The sequence below is a fragment of the Dromiciops gliroides genome, chromosome 2 (assembly GCF_019393635.1).
Source record: "Dromiciops gliroides isolate mDroGli1 chromosome 2, mDroGli1.pri, whole genome shotgun sequence".
NCBI lineage: Eukaryota > Metazoa > Chordata > Mammalia > Microbiotheria > Microbiotheriidae > Dromiciops > Dromiciops gliroides.
This window is the reverse complement of record NC_057862.1, coordinates 143110594-143126928: the sequence shown is the minus strand read 5'-3', so window position 1 is coordinate 143126928 and position 16335 is coordinate 143110594. Positions and strand designations below refer to the sequence as shown.

The 16335-nt window shown below is 39.7% G+C and overlaps 1 protein-coding gene across 6 annotated transcripts in view; it reads left to right on the top strand.

The window, feature by feature from the left end:
• The window catches only part of RORA (RAR related orphan receptor A), an 890206-nt gene that overhangs the window by 854557 nt on the left and 19314 nt on the right, over positions 1 to 16335 (top strand). The window lies entirely within an intron of this gene.

Here is a 16335-nt window from a genome sequence, read left to right as displayed (position 1 = left end):
TGTTGGACATACACCTAGGAGACCTACCTGACCATAAGCAAATCACATAACCTTTCTGAGCCTTAGCTCCTTCATCCAAAAAAGTAGGGTTGTCAACTAGAAGCACAGGGCTCAGTAGAAAGTTGGTTGATCTTATATATAATCTGATATATATGTTTATTTTTATGTATATGTACATGTGCATGTATATGTATATATGTGCCCTATATAAATGTAAAGGGTTTTTGAATTGTTTTAATTCTTGACAGGTATGCAGATTAAAATAGAAAAATAAAATAATTATCAAAGGAAAACCAGGAAAGCCTAATTTTATATGAAGTATCCATTAATCATTCCTAGTCTCCCTCATCTTAAGTTTCTCCTCTATTCACTCCTTTTCCAAGACCAATAGACTTGTTCTTCTTTCCTCTGTTCTTAGGGGTGAAAACACTTTTCTGTGACCCTGCCATACAATAAATTTATCATCTACCATCTATTTATCCTTCACATACTGGCACAGAGAGGCAGCTCTAGTTAAAGTAATGGATAGAGTGCTGAACTTGAAGAAAACCTAAAATTCAATTCCTAATTGTATGACCCCTGGGCAAATCACTCTTGTGCCTCGGTTTCCTCATCTGTGAAATGAGAAGATTGTATTTATTGACTTCTTAGGTCTCTTCCAGCTGTCTGGAACTACATAATGATGGTTTTTTACCCTATCATGATATATAAATGATTCTCTCAATAGCCTTTTCTTAGTTCTCATCCTCCCACTTTCTTCTGCATTTAACACTGTTCACTACCCCCATATCAATAGGAACTCTTTCCCCTTGGCTTTTGTGACAGTGCTTTATTTTTGTTTTGTTTTGTTTTGTTTTCCTCTTGTTCTGGCCAAATGTCTTTCTTCTTCACTAGTTCACTTTTCTCATCCCATTCCAAAGTATGGATCTCCCCGGAAATTTCTGTCCATTGCCCTCTTCTCTGTCAGCCTTCTTTCCTTTAATGATCTTCCCTTCTCCCATTGTTTCAGCTACCACCTCTATCTAGATATCTCTCCTGTCATTACACTGAAACCTATTTTTTAGTCTTAGCACCAGTCTCCCATTTTCAGTTGCCTTCTGATGATCTCTACCTGAATGTTCTGCCAACATCTCAAACTAAGAATGTCCAAAACTGAACCCTTATTTGTCCTACCCATCAGAAAAAAAAATCCTACCCTTCCTATCAACTACCTATTTCTATTGGTGGTGCCACCATCTTCCCAGTCCCCCAGGTTCAAATCCTAGGGCCATCTTCAACCCTTCCTGCTTCCTCTAGCCCTGTCTGTATCCTGCTTACACACTATCCCTTTCCGTTCACATTTACCATCACCTTGCTTCATTCTCTTATCACCTTTTTTTTTTTATGAGGCAATTGGGGTTAAGTGACTTGCCCAGGGTCACACAGCTAGTAAGTGTTAATTAAGTGTCTGAGGTCGGACTTGCACTCAGGTCGTCCTGACTCTAGGGCCGGTGCTCTATCCACTGCACCACCTAGCTGCCCCTCTCTCATCACCTTTTAAAGATTTAGTGGCATCCAATTTGGTCTTCCTTCTTCCAGTATCCCCTTTCTCCAATACATCTTTCTTTAAAAAACAGTTGACAATACATGAATCTGTCAGTGTTGTTCCCTTGCTCAAAAACTGTTTCTAATAAGATAACTTGTGATTCCCTTTGCCTGGCATTTAGATCCTCCGGAGCCCAGTAGACAGAGCACCAAGCCTAGAGTTAGAAAGACCTGAGTTCAAATATAGCCTCAGATACTTCCTAGCTGTGTGACCCCGGGCAAGTCCCTTAACTTCTGTTTGCCTCAGTTTCTTCAACTATAAAATGGTGATAACAACATGTTCCTTGCAGGGTTGTTGTGAGGAGCATATGAGATAGTATTTGTAAAGTGTTTGGGGGCAGCTAGGTGGCACAGTGGATAAATCACTGGCCCTGCATTCAGGAGGACCTGAGTTCAAATCCAGCCTCAGATACTTGACACTTACTAGCTGTGTGACCTTGGGCAAGTCACTTAACCCTCATTGCCCCACCTCCCCAAAAAAGAAAGAAACAAAGTTAAGTGTTTGGCACAGTGCCTGCCACACAGTAGATATATAATAAATACTTTTCCCCCTTCCTTTCCTCCTATCTAAATCTATGTAATTGACCTACAAGTAAACAACTATTCCATGTAATATAATAATTTTTTTTAAGTTTCTGTCTATATCTAATGAGGAAAAAAAGTGTATAAAATTCTTATTTGTATGAGCTAGCCTTTTTTAAAGTTTTCCTGCTTTAAATACTGCCTTGAGAAGCTATGGGAATTAGAGAGCCTATTCATTGTTTGGGTTTGTTTCTTGAGAAGCAAAGAAATCATTACACATTTTATTGCAGTTTTATTTGCATAGGAGATACATGCAAACACTAAGTGTGGCAATACTTTGGGGAAATATTCTACTCCATTGTTCAAATGTAACCCTTGCCTCACTGCCTGCTGCTGCTTTTTCCTTGGTACCTTAGCTCCAGATGACCGTCCTCTTTAAAAAATGTCCTAAACCCCATGTTTAAGTGAAATTTGATAGTTTAAAATATTGCCATATGAAATCAATCAAAACATTGAACCTTCTGTGTATGTAAAGTCCTATGGGAAATGAAAAGACATATGATACAATCATTGTTCTATGAAAGCTTATGTTCCAATTGCACATAAAAGCATAATAATAATAAAGGTAGCCATAATATATATATATATATTTAATCATAATAAGGGGCATTATGACTTAGTGAATTTTTTTTATGGTGAGGCAATTGGAAATAAGTGACTTGCCCAGGGTAACATAGCTACTAACTGTCTGAGGCTGGATTTGAATTCCAGTCCTCCAAACTCTAGGGCCAGTCCTCTATCCACTGCACCGCCTAGCTCCATGGACTAATGATTAAAAAGCCATCCTTCGACTCAGGAAGATCTAGGTTGAAGTCCTACCTCTGACACATACTGGCTGTATGACTCTAGGCAAGTCATGTGATCTCTCATTTCTAGGGAGCTAAGACTGTGAGTTTTAGGTCAGTTGTTGTTCTATATTAGTCAGAGGGCATTTCTACACTGGGAGTTCCTTGTACCAATAACAAGTCCAGAAATACATATAGATATGAACATAAAAGTACCAAGAAAGATGTGAAAATCTAGACAAAGCCATCCCCATTACTTTTAGAAACTTAAAGAAAGAGTGGTTAGTCCCTACTCATTCATTGTATATCATCCACTTATAATCCTTGATGAAACAGAGGTCATCCCATACTGAGAGTTTCTAGAGAAGCAATGATGGAACCCAGGCTGGTGAGATGTGTTATACAAGAAAGATGTAGAATGGAACCAGACTCCTGGTATAAATGAGCAGAGGTAAGCTATACACTATGTAGATCAGAGGAAAGATGCTAAGTCTTTTCATCTCACCTCCAAATCAGAAATAAAGCCAGTGGGTTGTGAATTCATTTAACATTAAGAAAATAGGTCTTTAGATCGAAGAGGATTAATTTTTTGCATTGACTGAAAATCTTTTAAAGAACAATTTTAGTGTTATTGTATTTCTTTTGAAACATAGGCACTGACAAATAACTAGGATGCTCCTCAATTGAAAGTGAGAAACTTATCTGGGAAAAAAAGGAATTTGATTTTCCTTTAGTTTATTTGGTGTTAGATTTTTAGTTCTGCAAGGCCAGTTGGTTAGAACATTTGGGTTGCACAATCAGGTTATCTGGCTTACTTTCTTCCTAAAGGCTCTTTTATTCGACAAATATCTACTGCATATCTGCTTTAAGAAAGTCTCTATATTAGTCTAGAAGACTCTGTTCATTAGAAGCAAGAGTCGATACTTTTCTTCCATCATAAGTAAAATATTTTGTAAGGAAAGAATAAAATCCTTTTCAGAAAGAGAGAATGTATAAATTACCTGGTGTCGTCTACCTAGAAGAAAACAATTCCCAAGCAATATATTAATAAGAATAACAATAACAATAAAAACAACACCTAGCTTTTGAATAGCACTTTAAGGTTTACAGTGTATTTTATTTTATTTTTTTTACAATGTATTTTAAATGTTATCTCATTGGATCCTCACAATGGACCTATAAGGTAGGTGCTATTATCATCTCCATTTTACAGATGAGAAAACTGAGACTGGAACAGGTTAAAGTGATTTGCCCAGAGTCACACAGCTAGTAAGTATCTGAGTCAAGGTTTGACATCAGAACTTTATCAACTTATTGCTTAGAAAGAGAGGTAAGCTCAGCATAGTGGATAGAGAGCCAGGGTCTAGTTCTACTACACACTGGCTCTGTGGCCCTGGACAAGTCATTTACCCTCTCATTGACTCATAAAAGTCTCTAAGACCATCAATTGCAGAGGAGACCCTGATCTGCCTTAGTAAGAGGAAGTATCTCACTGGGAGCTCCCTCACTGATGAAATTAGAAATAGATTAAATACTGTTATTGTGAAATAAATGTGGGAGGAGCTAATCTGCTTCTATGAAATGCTATATAAATGTCAGCATTAACTATTATTAATATTATTAATCAAGTATCCACTAAGGCCTTCTTCCCAGGCCTTCCTCATAATGTGGAGCTAACTTTTGACTCTGCAAGGCCTTGGAGTAGAACACAAGCCCTGGAAAGAATAGTGTGTGTGCTGGAGTCAGATCTGAATTCAAATCCCACCCCCTAATGCTTATTACCTGTATTAACTTGGATACTTAAATTTCCCTCAGCCTTTGTTTCCCATCTGTAAAATAAGAAGTTTTGATTAAAAGGCTCCTGGGGTGTCTTTCAACTGTGGACCTTCTGGGGGAAAGCTAGGTGGTGCAGTGGATAGAGCACCAGCGCTGGAGTCAGGAGGACCTGAGTTCAAATGTGGCCTCAGACACTTGACACTTACTAGCTGTGTGACCCTGGGCAAGTCACTTAACCTTCATTGCCCCATTAAAAAAAAAAAGAGAGAAATCCCAACAACTCTGGACCTTTGACTAACAGTCCTATCAGAGGTCAAAGACTTTGAGTACAGGAGCCAGGGTAGGCTGGCATAGTAGACAGGAGTGGGGGGCAACTTTGGAGTTGAGGAAGACCCCAGTTCATGCTCTGACATATACTGATTCTGTGACCATGGGCAAGTTATTAATTTCTTAGCACTCCCAGGCATCTCCTGGCGACTATTAGAGACATCATCTGCATCTTAGGAACAGGAACTTTTCACCTCCTACTACTCCCTAGTACCTATGAAACCACTGGTGCATAGGGGGAGGAAATTGTTTAGCAGTAAAGATGCTCTCCATGAAAGTCCCTCTTGATACATGCTTAAGTGTATGCTAATTTTTTTGACTGGAGTTTGTGAAATTTCCCTAGTATTCTGAGACCCATTTCAGGTTTTTGGGTTTTTCATCCAGTTTTGCTATATTCATGTTCAACATCTACTTATTTTTATCTTAAAGTTCAGTTTCATAAAAAAAAATTAGGCCAGACATTTTAAAGAACTATTATATTTTGCAGGAAGGGAGGCAGGGATGTCATTCTGTCCTTTTGACTTCAAAAGTGTCAATTCCGTTTAAAAAAAAATAAGTACATTATCAGACTGCTTTCTGTCTTGGGGAGGAGGGAGGGAAGGGAGGGTGGGAGAAAAATTTGGAACTAAAAATCCTGTGAAAACCAATGTTGAAAACTATCCTTATATATCTAACTGGAAAATAATAAAATACTTTTAAAAATAAGTACATTAAAGAGTAATAAGAAGAAATTTGTGTTTGTTCAGCTAAAGCTTCCACAATAATTCCCACTCAAGAGGAATATTTTCACCCCCTAATTTGTTTGATTGGTTCATTTTTCAGTGAACCTCAGTGACTACCTCTTTTTCAATTTGCAGAAAGTTCTAGGCCCACAATTGGGTACTTATTTTGTTTAGACTCTTATGTAGCTCTCTACAGTCAAAAAACGACCATCACACTTGCTGATTGGGACAAAAGAAGTCAGTTATAATTGCATATCAGACTGTATACAGTACTCTACTGGGAGGGGCAGCCTTTCTTAGAGCTGGAAAATATTCCAAGGATGCCACATTTTTATTACAGCTGTCATGTATAGTTAGTGGGACCGCACTAGCAAATTTTTGCAAACAAGGTTGATTGATAGTGTCCAAAGCCAATAGAGAGAATGCCCAAACCGTCTGCCTCTTTTCTTTGAATTCTGCTGGTCCAATCAAGTATACTTACTCCATTATAATTCCCTAGGACTTACTTTTCCCTCCCAATTTTTGCTGTTTCTCCTGACATTTCTTTTCTCTCCTAATCATTCTCTATTTTCTCTTTTTTTCATATTTCATCACTTTCTCTAAAATCAGACTAGTGTTTTTATTTTCCTTTGCCAGGTAATTAACTATTAGCTAAAATAATTTCTGCCATCATTTATGTCAAAATGTTTTGCCAAAAATATTTTCTTCTTCCTCAGTCATATTCTTGAAAGAAAGGTCCCAAGTGAATGACTGCAAAATGTCATCTTTCTAGATATTATTTCCCTTTTTTGAAAGTAATAGAATAGGCAAACCTATTTTTTAGGTGAGGGAGGAGGGAGGTAAAATTCCCCCATTCCCAAATTCCTAATTGTCAGTTGCTGGTAATACTGCAAAATTTAATGATTCATGTAAGCATATGAGTATTCACAATAAATCACGGAGTTATGAATAAGTCATGGTTGTCAAAAGGAAATGTGTAGCCATTCCAAGCCGTCTGCCATCAGAATGCATCGAGGCAGCTGTCAGCTGTTTTCTTGTAATTAAACAGCCAATGAGCAGCTAATTAAGACATATGTGTATACAGAAGTGGAAGTGGGTATGTTAATGAACTGTAGGAATCAATTCATTAACTGAAAATTGTCAAAAGACCAAACATCAGCTCAGCATTTCAGCCTCTGCTGATCTGAAGAGGAAACATACAAAGGATGAGCCAGTGACACCAGCCGAGCCCACTCGCTTGCATGCCCTAGGCCTCCCTAGGAATACCAGTCAGCTTGATACCGCAGCATGGAAGGCTAGGTGTCTTATAGGAACAAATTGTTGAAGCTATCCATGAAGCTGATAAGAAAAACTATATTGATATTTCAAAAGGTTTTCTTCAAGCTGGCATACAAATTAAAGAGCCTTTTTGCCCATTTCAGAAAACTGATATTCCATGCAGCACAAAATAGGAAATTCTTCATGTCAGAAGCAATTAACAGGACTTGGACAATCGATAGACCTGGATTTTTTCTTTTTGAACTGTTCATTGATAGTACTTTAAAATATTTTTATCAATATGGTAAATGTATTAATAACCTATCCTCTACTTTTCCTTGGCTGTAGAATGGGGATGGGGATGGGAGCAGGGTAGGGGGGGAATTAGAAATCCAATAAACTACAAAACATTTAACAACCTCTTGGGATAATCTTAGACAGAGCCATCAAGGATTCAACAAGCATTTATTAAGTAATCTGATAGAATTGAAGATACTAGAGAAATAATTTAATGAAACAAGAAGAAAATGAATGGAAGCAACATGCTGGATGTGGGAAGCAAATGTACTCTAAACTATTAGTGTAGAAGGATAGCTAGGTGGTGCAGTGGATAGAGCACTGGGTCTGAAGTCAGGAAGACTCATCTTCCTAAGTTCAGATCTGGCCTCAAACTCTTTACTAACTGTGTGACCCTGGACAAGTCACTTAACCCTGTTTGCCTCAGTTTTCTAATCTGTAAAACGAGCTAGAGAAGGAAATGGCAAACCACTCCAAGAAAACCCCCAAAGGGGTTGTTGAAAGGTGACTGAACAACAACAACAAAGTGCAGTGTTAGTGAAAAGAATTCAGGACTGGAAATTTGGCTACCTCCATTCCAGTCTTGTATCATGCAATTAAATAGTAGCAAGGCCTCCTCACTTCCCTGAGCCTTGGTTACCTCTTTCATAGAGTGAGAGAATTACATTAGATACTTCCTTAGATCCTTCCAAGGTCTAAAGTTCTGTGATCCTATAAAATAAATACTAGAAAACATCAGAAAGCAAGTTTCTTTTAAAAAGCAGGCAGGAGGGGGACTCTTAAGAGGATAGAAGCTCTGTGTGGAAAAATGTCACAGAAATCTTACCAGTGGATTGTTTTGTAATTCCCAGACTGTTCTTTTGTTATAAAGAGTCAGTGGAAGATATACGTTGGTTAATGCCCATTTTTGTAGTTTTTATTAATCTTTGGTGCTGCTCCGGGTACTATGAGGTCACCACAGTAAATGATCCCAAGCCACAAGAGTTATTGAGCCATTGGTCAAGCCTGACCAGATTTATATTCACAAACTTCCATATCTTTTAGATATTAGAAATGCACCTCTTTATTAAAATAACCCAACTCAAGCAGATATTTTTTATAAATAAGCATTTATATTCCCTCCCTCCCCACTCTCCTCCCAGAGGCTATGAGCAATCAGATATAGGTTATACATGTGCATATATGCAAAACACTAGTCATTTTTATATGAAAACTTGAATAAAAGAAAAAATGAAAGAAAGTGGAAAATAGCATGCTTCAGTCTGTTCAGTCAATACCAGTTCTTTCTTTGGAGGTGGATAGTATGCTTCATCATTAGTTCAAGAAAAATTTAAACATACTCCAAAGTCAATTCTCTACAACAAATAAAAGTCTCAAGATGCCTATTCCTGTTTTTCTTAGCACATTTTTGGCAGCCACACATAGGGAAACTCAAGGGACCTTTAGTATCTTCTGCCACATCCTCATTTTATAGAAGGGTAAACTGAGGCACAAGGAGATTGTGACTTGCCTCAGATCATCTGTTTTTCACTGGTCTTGACCTTTCCCCATGGCTGGGTCATGAATGCCTTCCCACTCTGTTCTATCCTGCCCTCCAGCTTGCATGTTCTTGGTTTGGGGCTTTGGGCTGGAGAGCCTCTACAATTTTCTCTTGGCTGCCAGCTTGCTTCCCTGAGGGAATTTTCTCCTTCTTTGCTTACTGAATCTGTCAAGATCATGTCATCCTCTTTTCTCTCACCTATTTTCTTTAGCGCTTGAACAGCTTACTTTCTAAATCTTTGTCCTCTAAGACACTGTATGAAAGGCCCTACCCAACACAAAATCATTTCTCACTATCCTAAGGAGACTTTTTTTTCGTTTGTCTTTTGAGAAGTAATCACTGGTGAAAAGCTCTGGGTATATCACCGTCAATGTAAAAGTGTGGCTTCGGTTGCTAAGCTGCTCTATTGCTGAAAATTTCTGACAGCTAATTATTGCCAACAAATGAAGTACTTTATAACCCCTCTTGGGGTAGAGTTTTGGGGAAGGTGTAACAGACCTAGTTTTTAATCTTTATTTATGTCCCAGAACTTATAGAATTGCAGATTTAGAGCCAAAAGGAACTTCAGAGGTCATCTAATCAATCCATCCTTTTATTTTAGAAATGAGAAAACTGAGGTCCGGAAGTGGTAAGTGTCTTAGCCAAAGTCAGACATGTTGGAAGTGGTGGATGTGGAATTCCAAAAGGTCTTCTAAGTATCTTGTTCATTCCATAGAACCATTGGGAGGCAGCATGTGGAAAGAACATTGTTTCCTTCAAAGCCAAGGGACCCAAGTTCAAATTCCATCTATGCTTACTCCCTGCCTAACCTTAACCTCTCTGGGCCTCAGTTTCAGAATCTGTGAAATGTGAGGACGTTAGGCTAGAGAGCCTCTGAGGTCCTTACAGTTTTACATCTGATGTTCCTTTGATTTTATGCATCCAAATGTATACTGTCTTCTTCAGAGCAGTGTCCTTGCAAGACTATGATTATGCTTTTTTAAAAAAGTCATTAGGTCGGGAGGGGCAGCTAGGTGGCGCAGTGGATAGAGCCCTGGAGTCAGGAGTACCTGAGTTCAAATCCGGCCTCAGACACTTAACACTTAACTAGCTGTGTGACCTTGGGCAAGTTACTTAACCCCAATTGCCTCACTAAAAAAAAAAAAAAAACCAACCCCCCCCCAAAAAAAAATCATTAGGTCGGGCAGCTAAGTGGTGCAGTGGATAAAGTGCCAGCCTTGGATTCAGGAGGACCTGAATTCAAATCTGGCCTCAGACACTTGACACTTACTAGCCGTGTGACCCTGGGCAAGTCACTTAACCCTCATTGCCCAGCCAAAAAAAAATCATTAGAATTCTTCTTCCTAGAATTGTCTTCTGAATTTGATTTTTTTGGAAAAACAGCTAAAAATTATTAGGGGCCAAATCTGGTAAATAATGTGGATGTCCAAGTAGGTTAATATTCAGGGTCTAAACAGCAACTTATAATAGCTTTAAAGTAATGAGACAGACTTGGTCCTGTGACTCATACATAAGCTGACTCTGATAGCAGTTCCAAAAGAGTAGTTGAAAAAAATGTTTGGACTGATGACAGAATCCTTGTAATAAATGTTTGGACTTCTGGGATGGCTAAAAGACAACTCTCATTTATAATAATAGCTTTCCTTACTAGCTGTGTGACCCTGGGTAAGTCACTTAACTCTCATTGCCCCACCAAAAATAAAATAAAATAAAATAAAATAAAATGGGGGCAGCTAGCTGGTGCAGTGGATAAAGCACAAGCCCTGGATTCAGGAGGATCTGAGTTCAAATCTGGCCTCAGACTCTTGACACTTACTAGCTGTGTGACCTTGGACAAGTCACTTAACCCTCACTGCCCCCACTAAAATAAAATAAAATTTAAAAATATAGTAATAGCTTGACTACACTTTTAGCTTTACAGAACGACTCCCTCAAATAATCCCATGAAATAGGCTAAAGAAGTATTATAGCATGATGTCAAAACAGCAAGAATTCTAAGTCTGGAGTCAGAGGACCTGGGTTCTAATCCTGCCTCAAATGTTAACTTCCTCTGTAACCCTGGACAACATTCTCTTCACTTCCCTGAGCCTCGTTTTCCTCATCTTTAAAATGAAGTGTTTGGACTGGATAGCCTCTGGGGTCCTTTCTTGCTCTGTGATCCCTCTTTAACAGATGAGGAAACCCAGCCTTTGAGACGTTAAAAGGCTTACCCACTATCACATAGCAAGTAAGAGTCAAAAGTGGAGGTAAAATCAGGTTTCCTGATTCCCAAGTCCAGTGTTAAGACTACTTCTTTTATATCACTTAATAGGAGTACATGAGCCCTGGTGTTACCTGTTTGATAACAATTAATCTCATTACTTTATTGCCAGACATTTTGTTAATTAGTTTCCCTGTTTCTCTAACCATTAAAAAAAAAGCCATTTGGTTATCCTGTGGCTATTCAGTCCCCTTAAAAGTTCAGCCTTGCAGGGTAGATTATCAACATGCAGTGCTAACACACCAAGATTTTTGAGTACTGATTGTGTTATCTTAGTTTAGTGTTAGAAAATAGAAGGTAATTTTTTACAGTGTATTTGTCATGGGTCTGATGCCTGCCTTTAATTCTAGCCTTTAGTTCTAGCCTTCACATTTTGAAAACTACAGAGAAATTAGAGAGGGTCCAGAGACAATCTTTTAAAGGTAATGTCTAGCCTATATAAAAAAGGCTATAGGAATTGAGAGTCAATCTCTAGGAGAGTCTGGGCAGCAAAGGGGCATGGTAGATAGAGTGCCAGGCCCAGAGTCGGGTATTTTCTGAGTTTAAATCTGGCCTTGGCACTTACTATCTGTGTGATCCTGGACAAGTCACTTAACCCTGTTTGCCTCAGTTTTCTTATCTGTAAAATGAGCTGAAAAAGGAAATGGCAAACAACTCCTGTATCTTAGCCAAGAAAACCCCAAATGAGGTCACAAAGAGTTGGACATGACTCAAAAATGACTAAACAACAACTCTAGAAGAATCAGTGGAGAAGGGAAGAATGGAGAGTGATTGCAAGTCATAGCCCTAGCCTCATAGATTTAGCCCTGCAAGGAGTCTTAGACATCATCTAATCCAGAGGCTTCATTCTAAGAAGTTCATTTAACAGTGGCCTGAGGAGGTTAAGGATCTTGTATCAGGTAACACCTCTTAAAATCTTACTGAGATGCCTCATGCTGGGGCTGGGGAGTTGGAGTAGAGGGTTATTAAAGGCTATGCTAGAGAAGCACAATTTCTGGTACAATTTGGTGAGCTAGAAAGGCTTTGTATACGGGCCTGATAATGGTCTTCCTGCAGTAGACCTACAGTGTAGCTTGGCAAAGCTCAGGAAGGCTCATCATTAGGTTGGCCACAGGGTGATAACCCTTACTAGCAAATCTTGAAGATCATCTGTTAAATTTCAGAGGGAGTTGTGATCTGCATATATGAAAAGGGAATTGACAAAAATGATAACTCTGGGGGCAGCTAGGTGGTGCAGTGGATAGAGCACCAGCACTGGAGTCAGGAGGACCTGAGTTCAAATCCGGCCTCAGACACTTAACACTTACTAGCTGTGTGACTCTGGGCAAGTCACTTAACACTCACTGCCCCCCCCCCCAAAAAAAAGATAGCTCCATGCATGAAAAGAATGTAACCAAATGTTCTCTGTGTCTACTGATAATTCAAAAAAGATTGCATGGTAATACAAATTTGAGTTTACACTCTGTGGCAGTCCACATTTTGACTCTCTATGCTATAGCTCCTGTAGTAATGGAAAGAAATAATGAATGGTGTGTTGTTGTTGTTGTTGAGTCATTCAGATATGCACAAGTCTTTGTGAACCCATATAACATATTGTCCATGGGATTTTCTTGGCCAAGATACTGGAGTGGTTTGCCATTTCCTTCTCCAGTGGATGAAGGCAAACAGAGGTTAAGTGACTTGTCCAGGGTCACACAGCTAGTAAGTATCTAAGGCTGGATTTGAATTCAAGTCTTCCTGACTCCAGGCCCAGCATTCTATCCACTGAGCCATCTAGCTGCTTTTGGCAGTGTGGTATAGTGAAAAGGATTTAGAGTTGGGAGACCTCGATTTGAATCCCAGCTCTGATATTTACCAACTTTGTGACCATAGATTAATCAGTTTAATCCCCCTGAGTCTTAGTTTCTTCATCTATGTAAACATATGCTAGCTACCTCCAAAGATTGTGGCAAAGAAAGTGCTTTGTAGAGTGTAGAATGCTAGAGAAATTGGGGGTGGGGAGAGGGCTGCAGTGATGGCATGCCTCCCTCTACCTCAATGGAATTTTTCATTATATATTTTCCTTCTTTCTTCATCAAAAACAAACAAAAAAAACTAATCCAACTCTGTTTACTGAACCACCTGCTGGATGCAAGGCACAATGCTCGTTTCTGGGACTGACGTAAAGTTTAAGACAAAGGCCCTACCACTTGGGGTTGACAGCCTTATGGAGTCACTGTGGTTAAAACTTTCACCCAGCTGGGAAGAGCCTGTACTGACTGATTTGGGCTGATGTTCAGAGGACAGACAGAGAGGGTGTCTCCAAGCCAAGCTTATCTTCTACTTGGGGAAATTGTATTAGTACTAAGTGCTGAGTTGAGTTCCAGAGCTCATGCTTATGGGCAATGTTCTATGGACATTAAGAGGAGATAATTATCACTGGGTGGGTATCTGGACAGGGAACACTTGGTGGAAGAAGCAACTATCCTTCACTTTGAAAAAGATATCCCTAGGGGCAGCTAGGTGGCACAGTGGATAGAGTACTGGCCCTGGATTCAGGAAGACCTGAGTTCAGATCTGGCCTCAAACACTTAAGACTTACTAGCTGTGTGACCCTGGGCAAGTCACTTAACCCCAATTGCCTCACCAAAAAAAAAAAAAAGATATCCCTAGGGTTTCCTGGGGTTTGGCTGTAAGCTTTGGGCTTCCAGGAGCCCCTTGTAGCTGTGGGAGCTATATAGAAGAGCAAGGAGAAGCAGAAAGGGGTTGAGGCTGAAAGCAATGGCGTCAACTTTTAAAGACTAAAAGTACAAACTTCTGTGATTCATAGGCATTCCACGAGCATCTAAACTCCCCAAACATCACCAAGGCAATCTGAGGTACAATGATCCCTATCTCCTTTCAGTTATTCCCTTCTGCTTGCATGTCGGCCTCATGGGATTTAAGCTGCCTTTGACATTTTGGGGTATAGGAGGACATATGATGCAATTTGCCTTTGCTCTGACCATCCTCTTCCCCATGGGATATCCATGAAGTTGGGCTTGGGGTGAGCAAATACTCTGGTCACCTTCCCGTACTACACTTACGGGTATCCCTAAAAGATTGCCTGCCCCTTTGTCTATTGTGTTCACACTTCTAACATTAATCCTTGGAGTAGATGCCCTACATATCTTGCTGATATTAAAACTGCCACCTCTGCCTCTGCCTCTTTGAGCATCAAGGAATTTCCTCTGGGCACATTATAATTAAAAAATAAAAAGGACTGAGGAAGTTTACCAACCTCATTAGTCAGTCTGTCAAGACATGTGGTGCTAAGAGTTCAGGTCCATCTAGATATGCAGGGTAAAGGATGTGAAGGACAGACTTGGCTATGCTACCCAGCAACGCTGTAACCTTGGGCAAAATATTTCTTCTTTCTGGGCTTCAGTTTTCTAATCTGGGAAGTGAAGGGGGTGGGCTAGGTTGATTTCAGTTCAACATACATTTCTCCAGTGTATATGTAAGTTTCTTTCTAGTTATAACATTCTTTGTATCTCTGCCATCCTTCCAGTGCCCCCAGGCTCAATACCTAGGAGTCATTCTCACCTACTCACTGTCTCTCACCTATATCCAACTTGTTGCCAAAGTCTTTCAGTTTTGCCTTTGTAACATGTCTCACATAAGCTCTTTCTTTCCTTTCATACTGCCACCATTCTGGTGTGGACCTTCATCACCTCAGGCCTGGACTATCACAACAGTCAATAAACATTTATTAAGCAGTCAATTAGTAAATATTTATTAAACACCTACTATGTGCCAGATAGCTAAAGGTAGCATTGTGCTAAGCACTGGGAATACAAACACAAAAAAGAGAGTTAATCCCTGCCCTCAAGGAGGTTACAATCTAATAGGGAAAGACTATACACAAAAGGAAGCTGAAAAGCAGTGTCGTGGGTTAAGAGTTAAGGTACTTGACTATTGGAGTATGGTAGGAAAAATTCGAGAAGTAGTACAGCCAGATAAGAGTAAAAAAATGAGAAGAAATGAAGAGATGTTCTGAGCTGAGGTCCCTCCTTAAATGAAGGTTTAGCGGTTCATGGCTCTACCCTCCAATGGGAGAGACAGAGGGTGGTAATAAGGTAGAGTAACAAGGCTGATGGAATCCTGCAGGATAAGGTTTCCCCAATATTGAGCTTCCCAGGGCATGGAGAAAAATCAGAGAAGTCCTAGAATAATACAACCACATGAGAAATGAAAAACTACAAGTGTGCAGGACTTGTGCTAGCACAGGGGATACAAGTATGAAAAAAGAAAGATAGTTCCTGCCCTCCAAAAGCTTACAGTGTAATGGGGAGTGGGAAGACAGTGCCCAAAAGAGAGCTGAAAGGTCAGAGGAGGTAGAATAAGTGGGAATAAAAAACGATGGGAGTAAACATTTAGTAAGAGCCTGCATCATGCCAGGTCGGGCAGCTAGATGACACAGTATAGAGCACTGGGCCTGAAATCAGAAAGACTCCTCTTCATGAGTTAAATCTGGCCTCAAACATTTATAAGTTATGTGATCCTGAGCAAGTCACTTCACTCTGTTTGCCTCAGTTTCCGCTTTTGTATAATGATCCGGAGAAGGAAATGGTAAACCATTTCCCCCCCCAAAAAAAACCCCAAATGAGGTCACAGGAGTTGGACATGACTGAAACAACGCAACAACAAATGTTCCAGGCCCTGTGCTAATTGCTTTTATCTAATTTGATCAGTAGCAAGCAATAGCTTGCTGGTTGGTCTGCCTGCCACAAATTGCTCCTCATTTCAGTCCATCCTCTGCTCAACTGTCAAAGTGATCTTCCTAAACTACAGGTCTGACCATGTCATTCCCCTAATCAATAAGTTCCAATGAGATCCTCTTACCCTGATCAAATTTACAAATCATAAAATCCTTATTTCAGTGTTCATAGCACTTTATAACCTTTACAACTTCCACCTTGCTCTCCATAATCTAAGATCTAGTGACACTGGCCTCCTTGCTATTCTGTGGACATGACATTCCCTCTCCCACCTCCAAAAACGTTAAATTGGCTGTCTTTCATGCCTAGAATGTTCTCCTTCCTTATCATCACCTCCTAGCTTTTCTGGCTTCTTTCAGTTACCAACTAAAATCCTAGCTTCTACAAGAAACTTTTTCTGAGCCCTCTTAATTGTAGGTTTTTGCCTATGTTGATAATATCCAGTTTATCTCATATATAGTTTGTC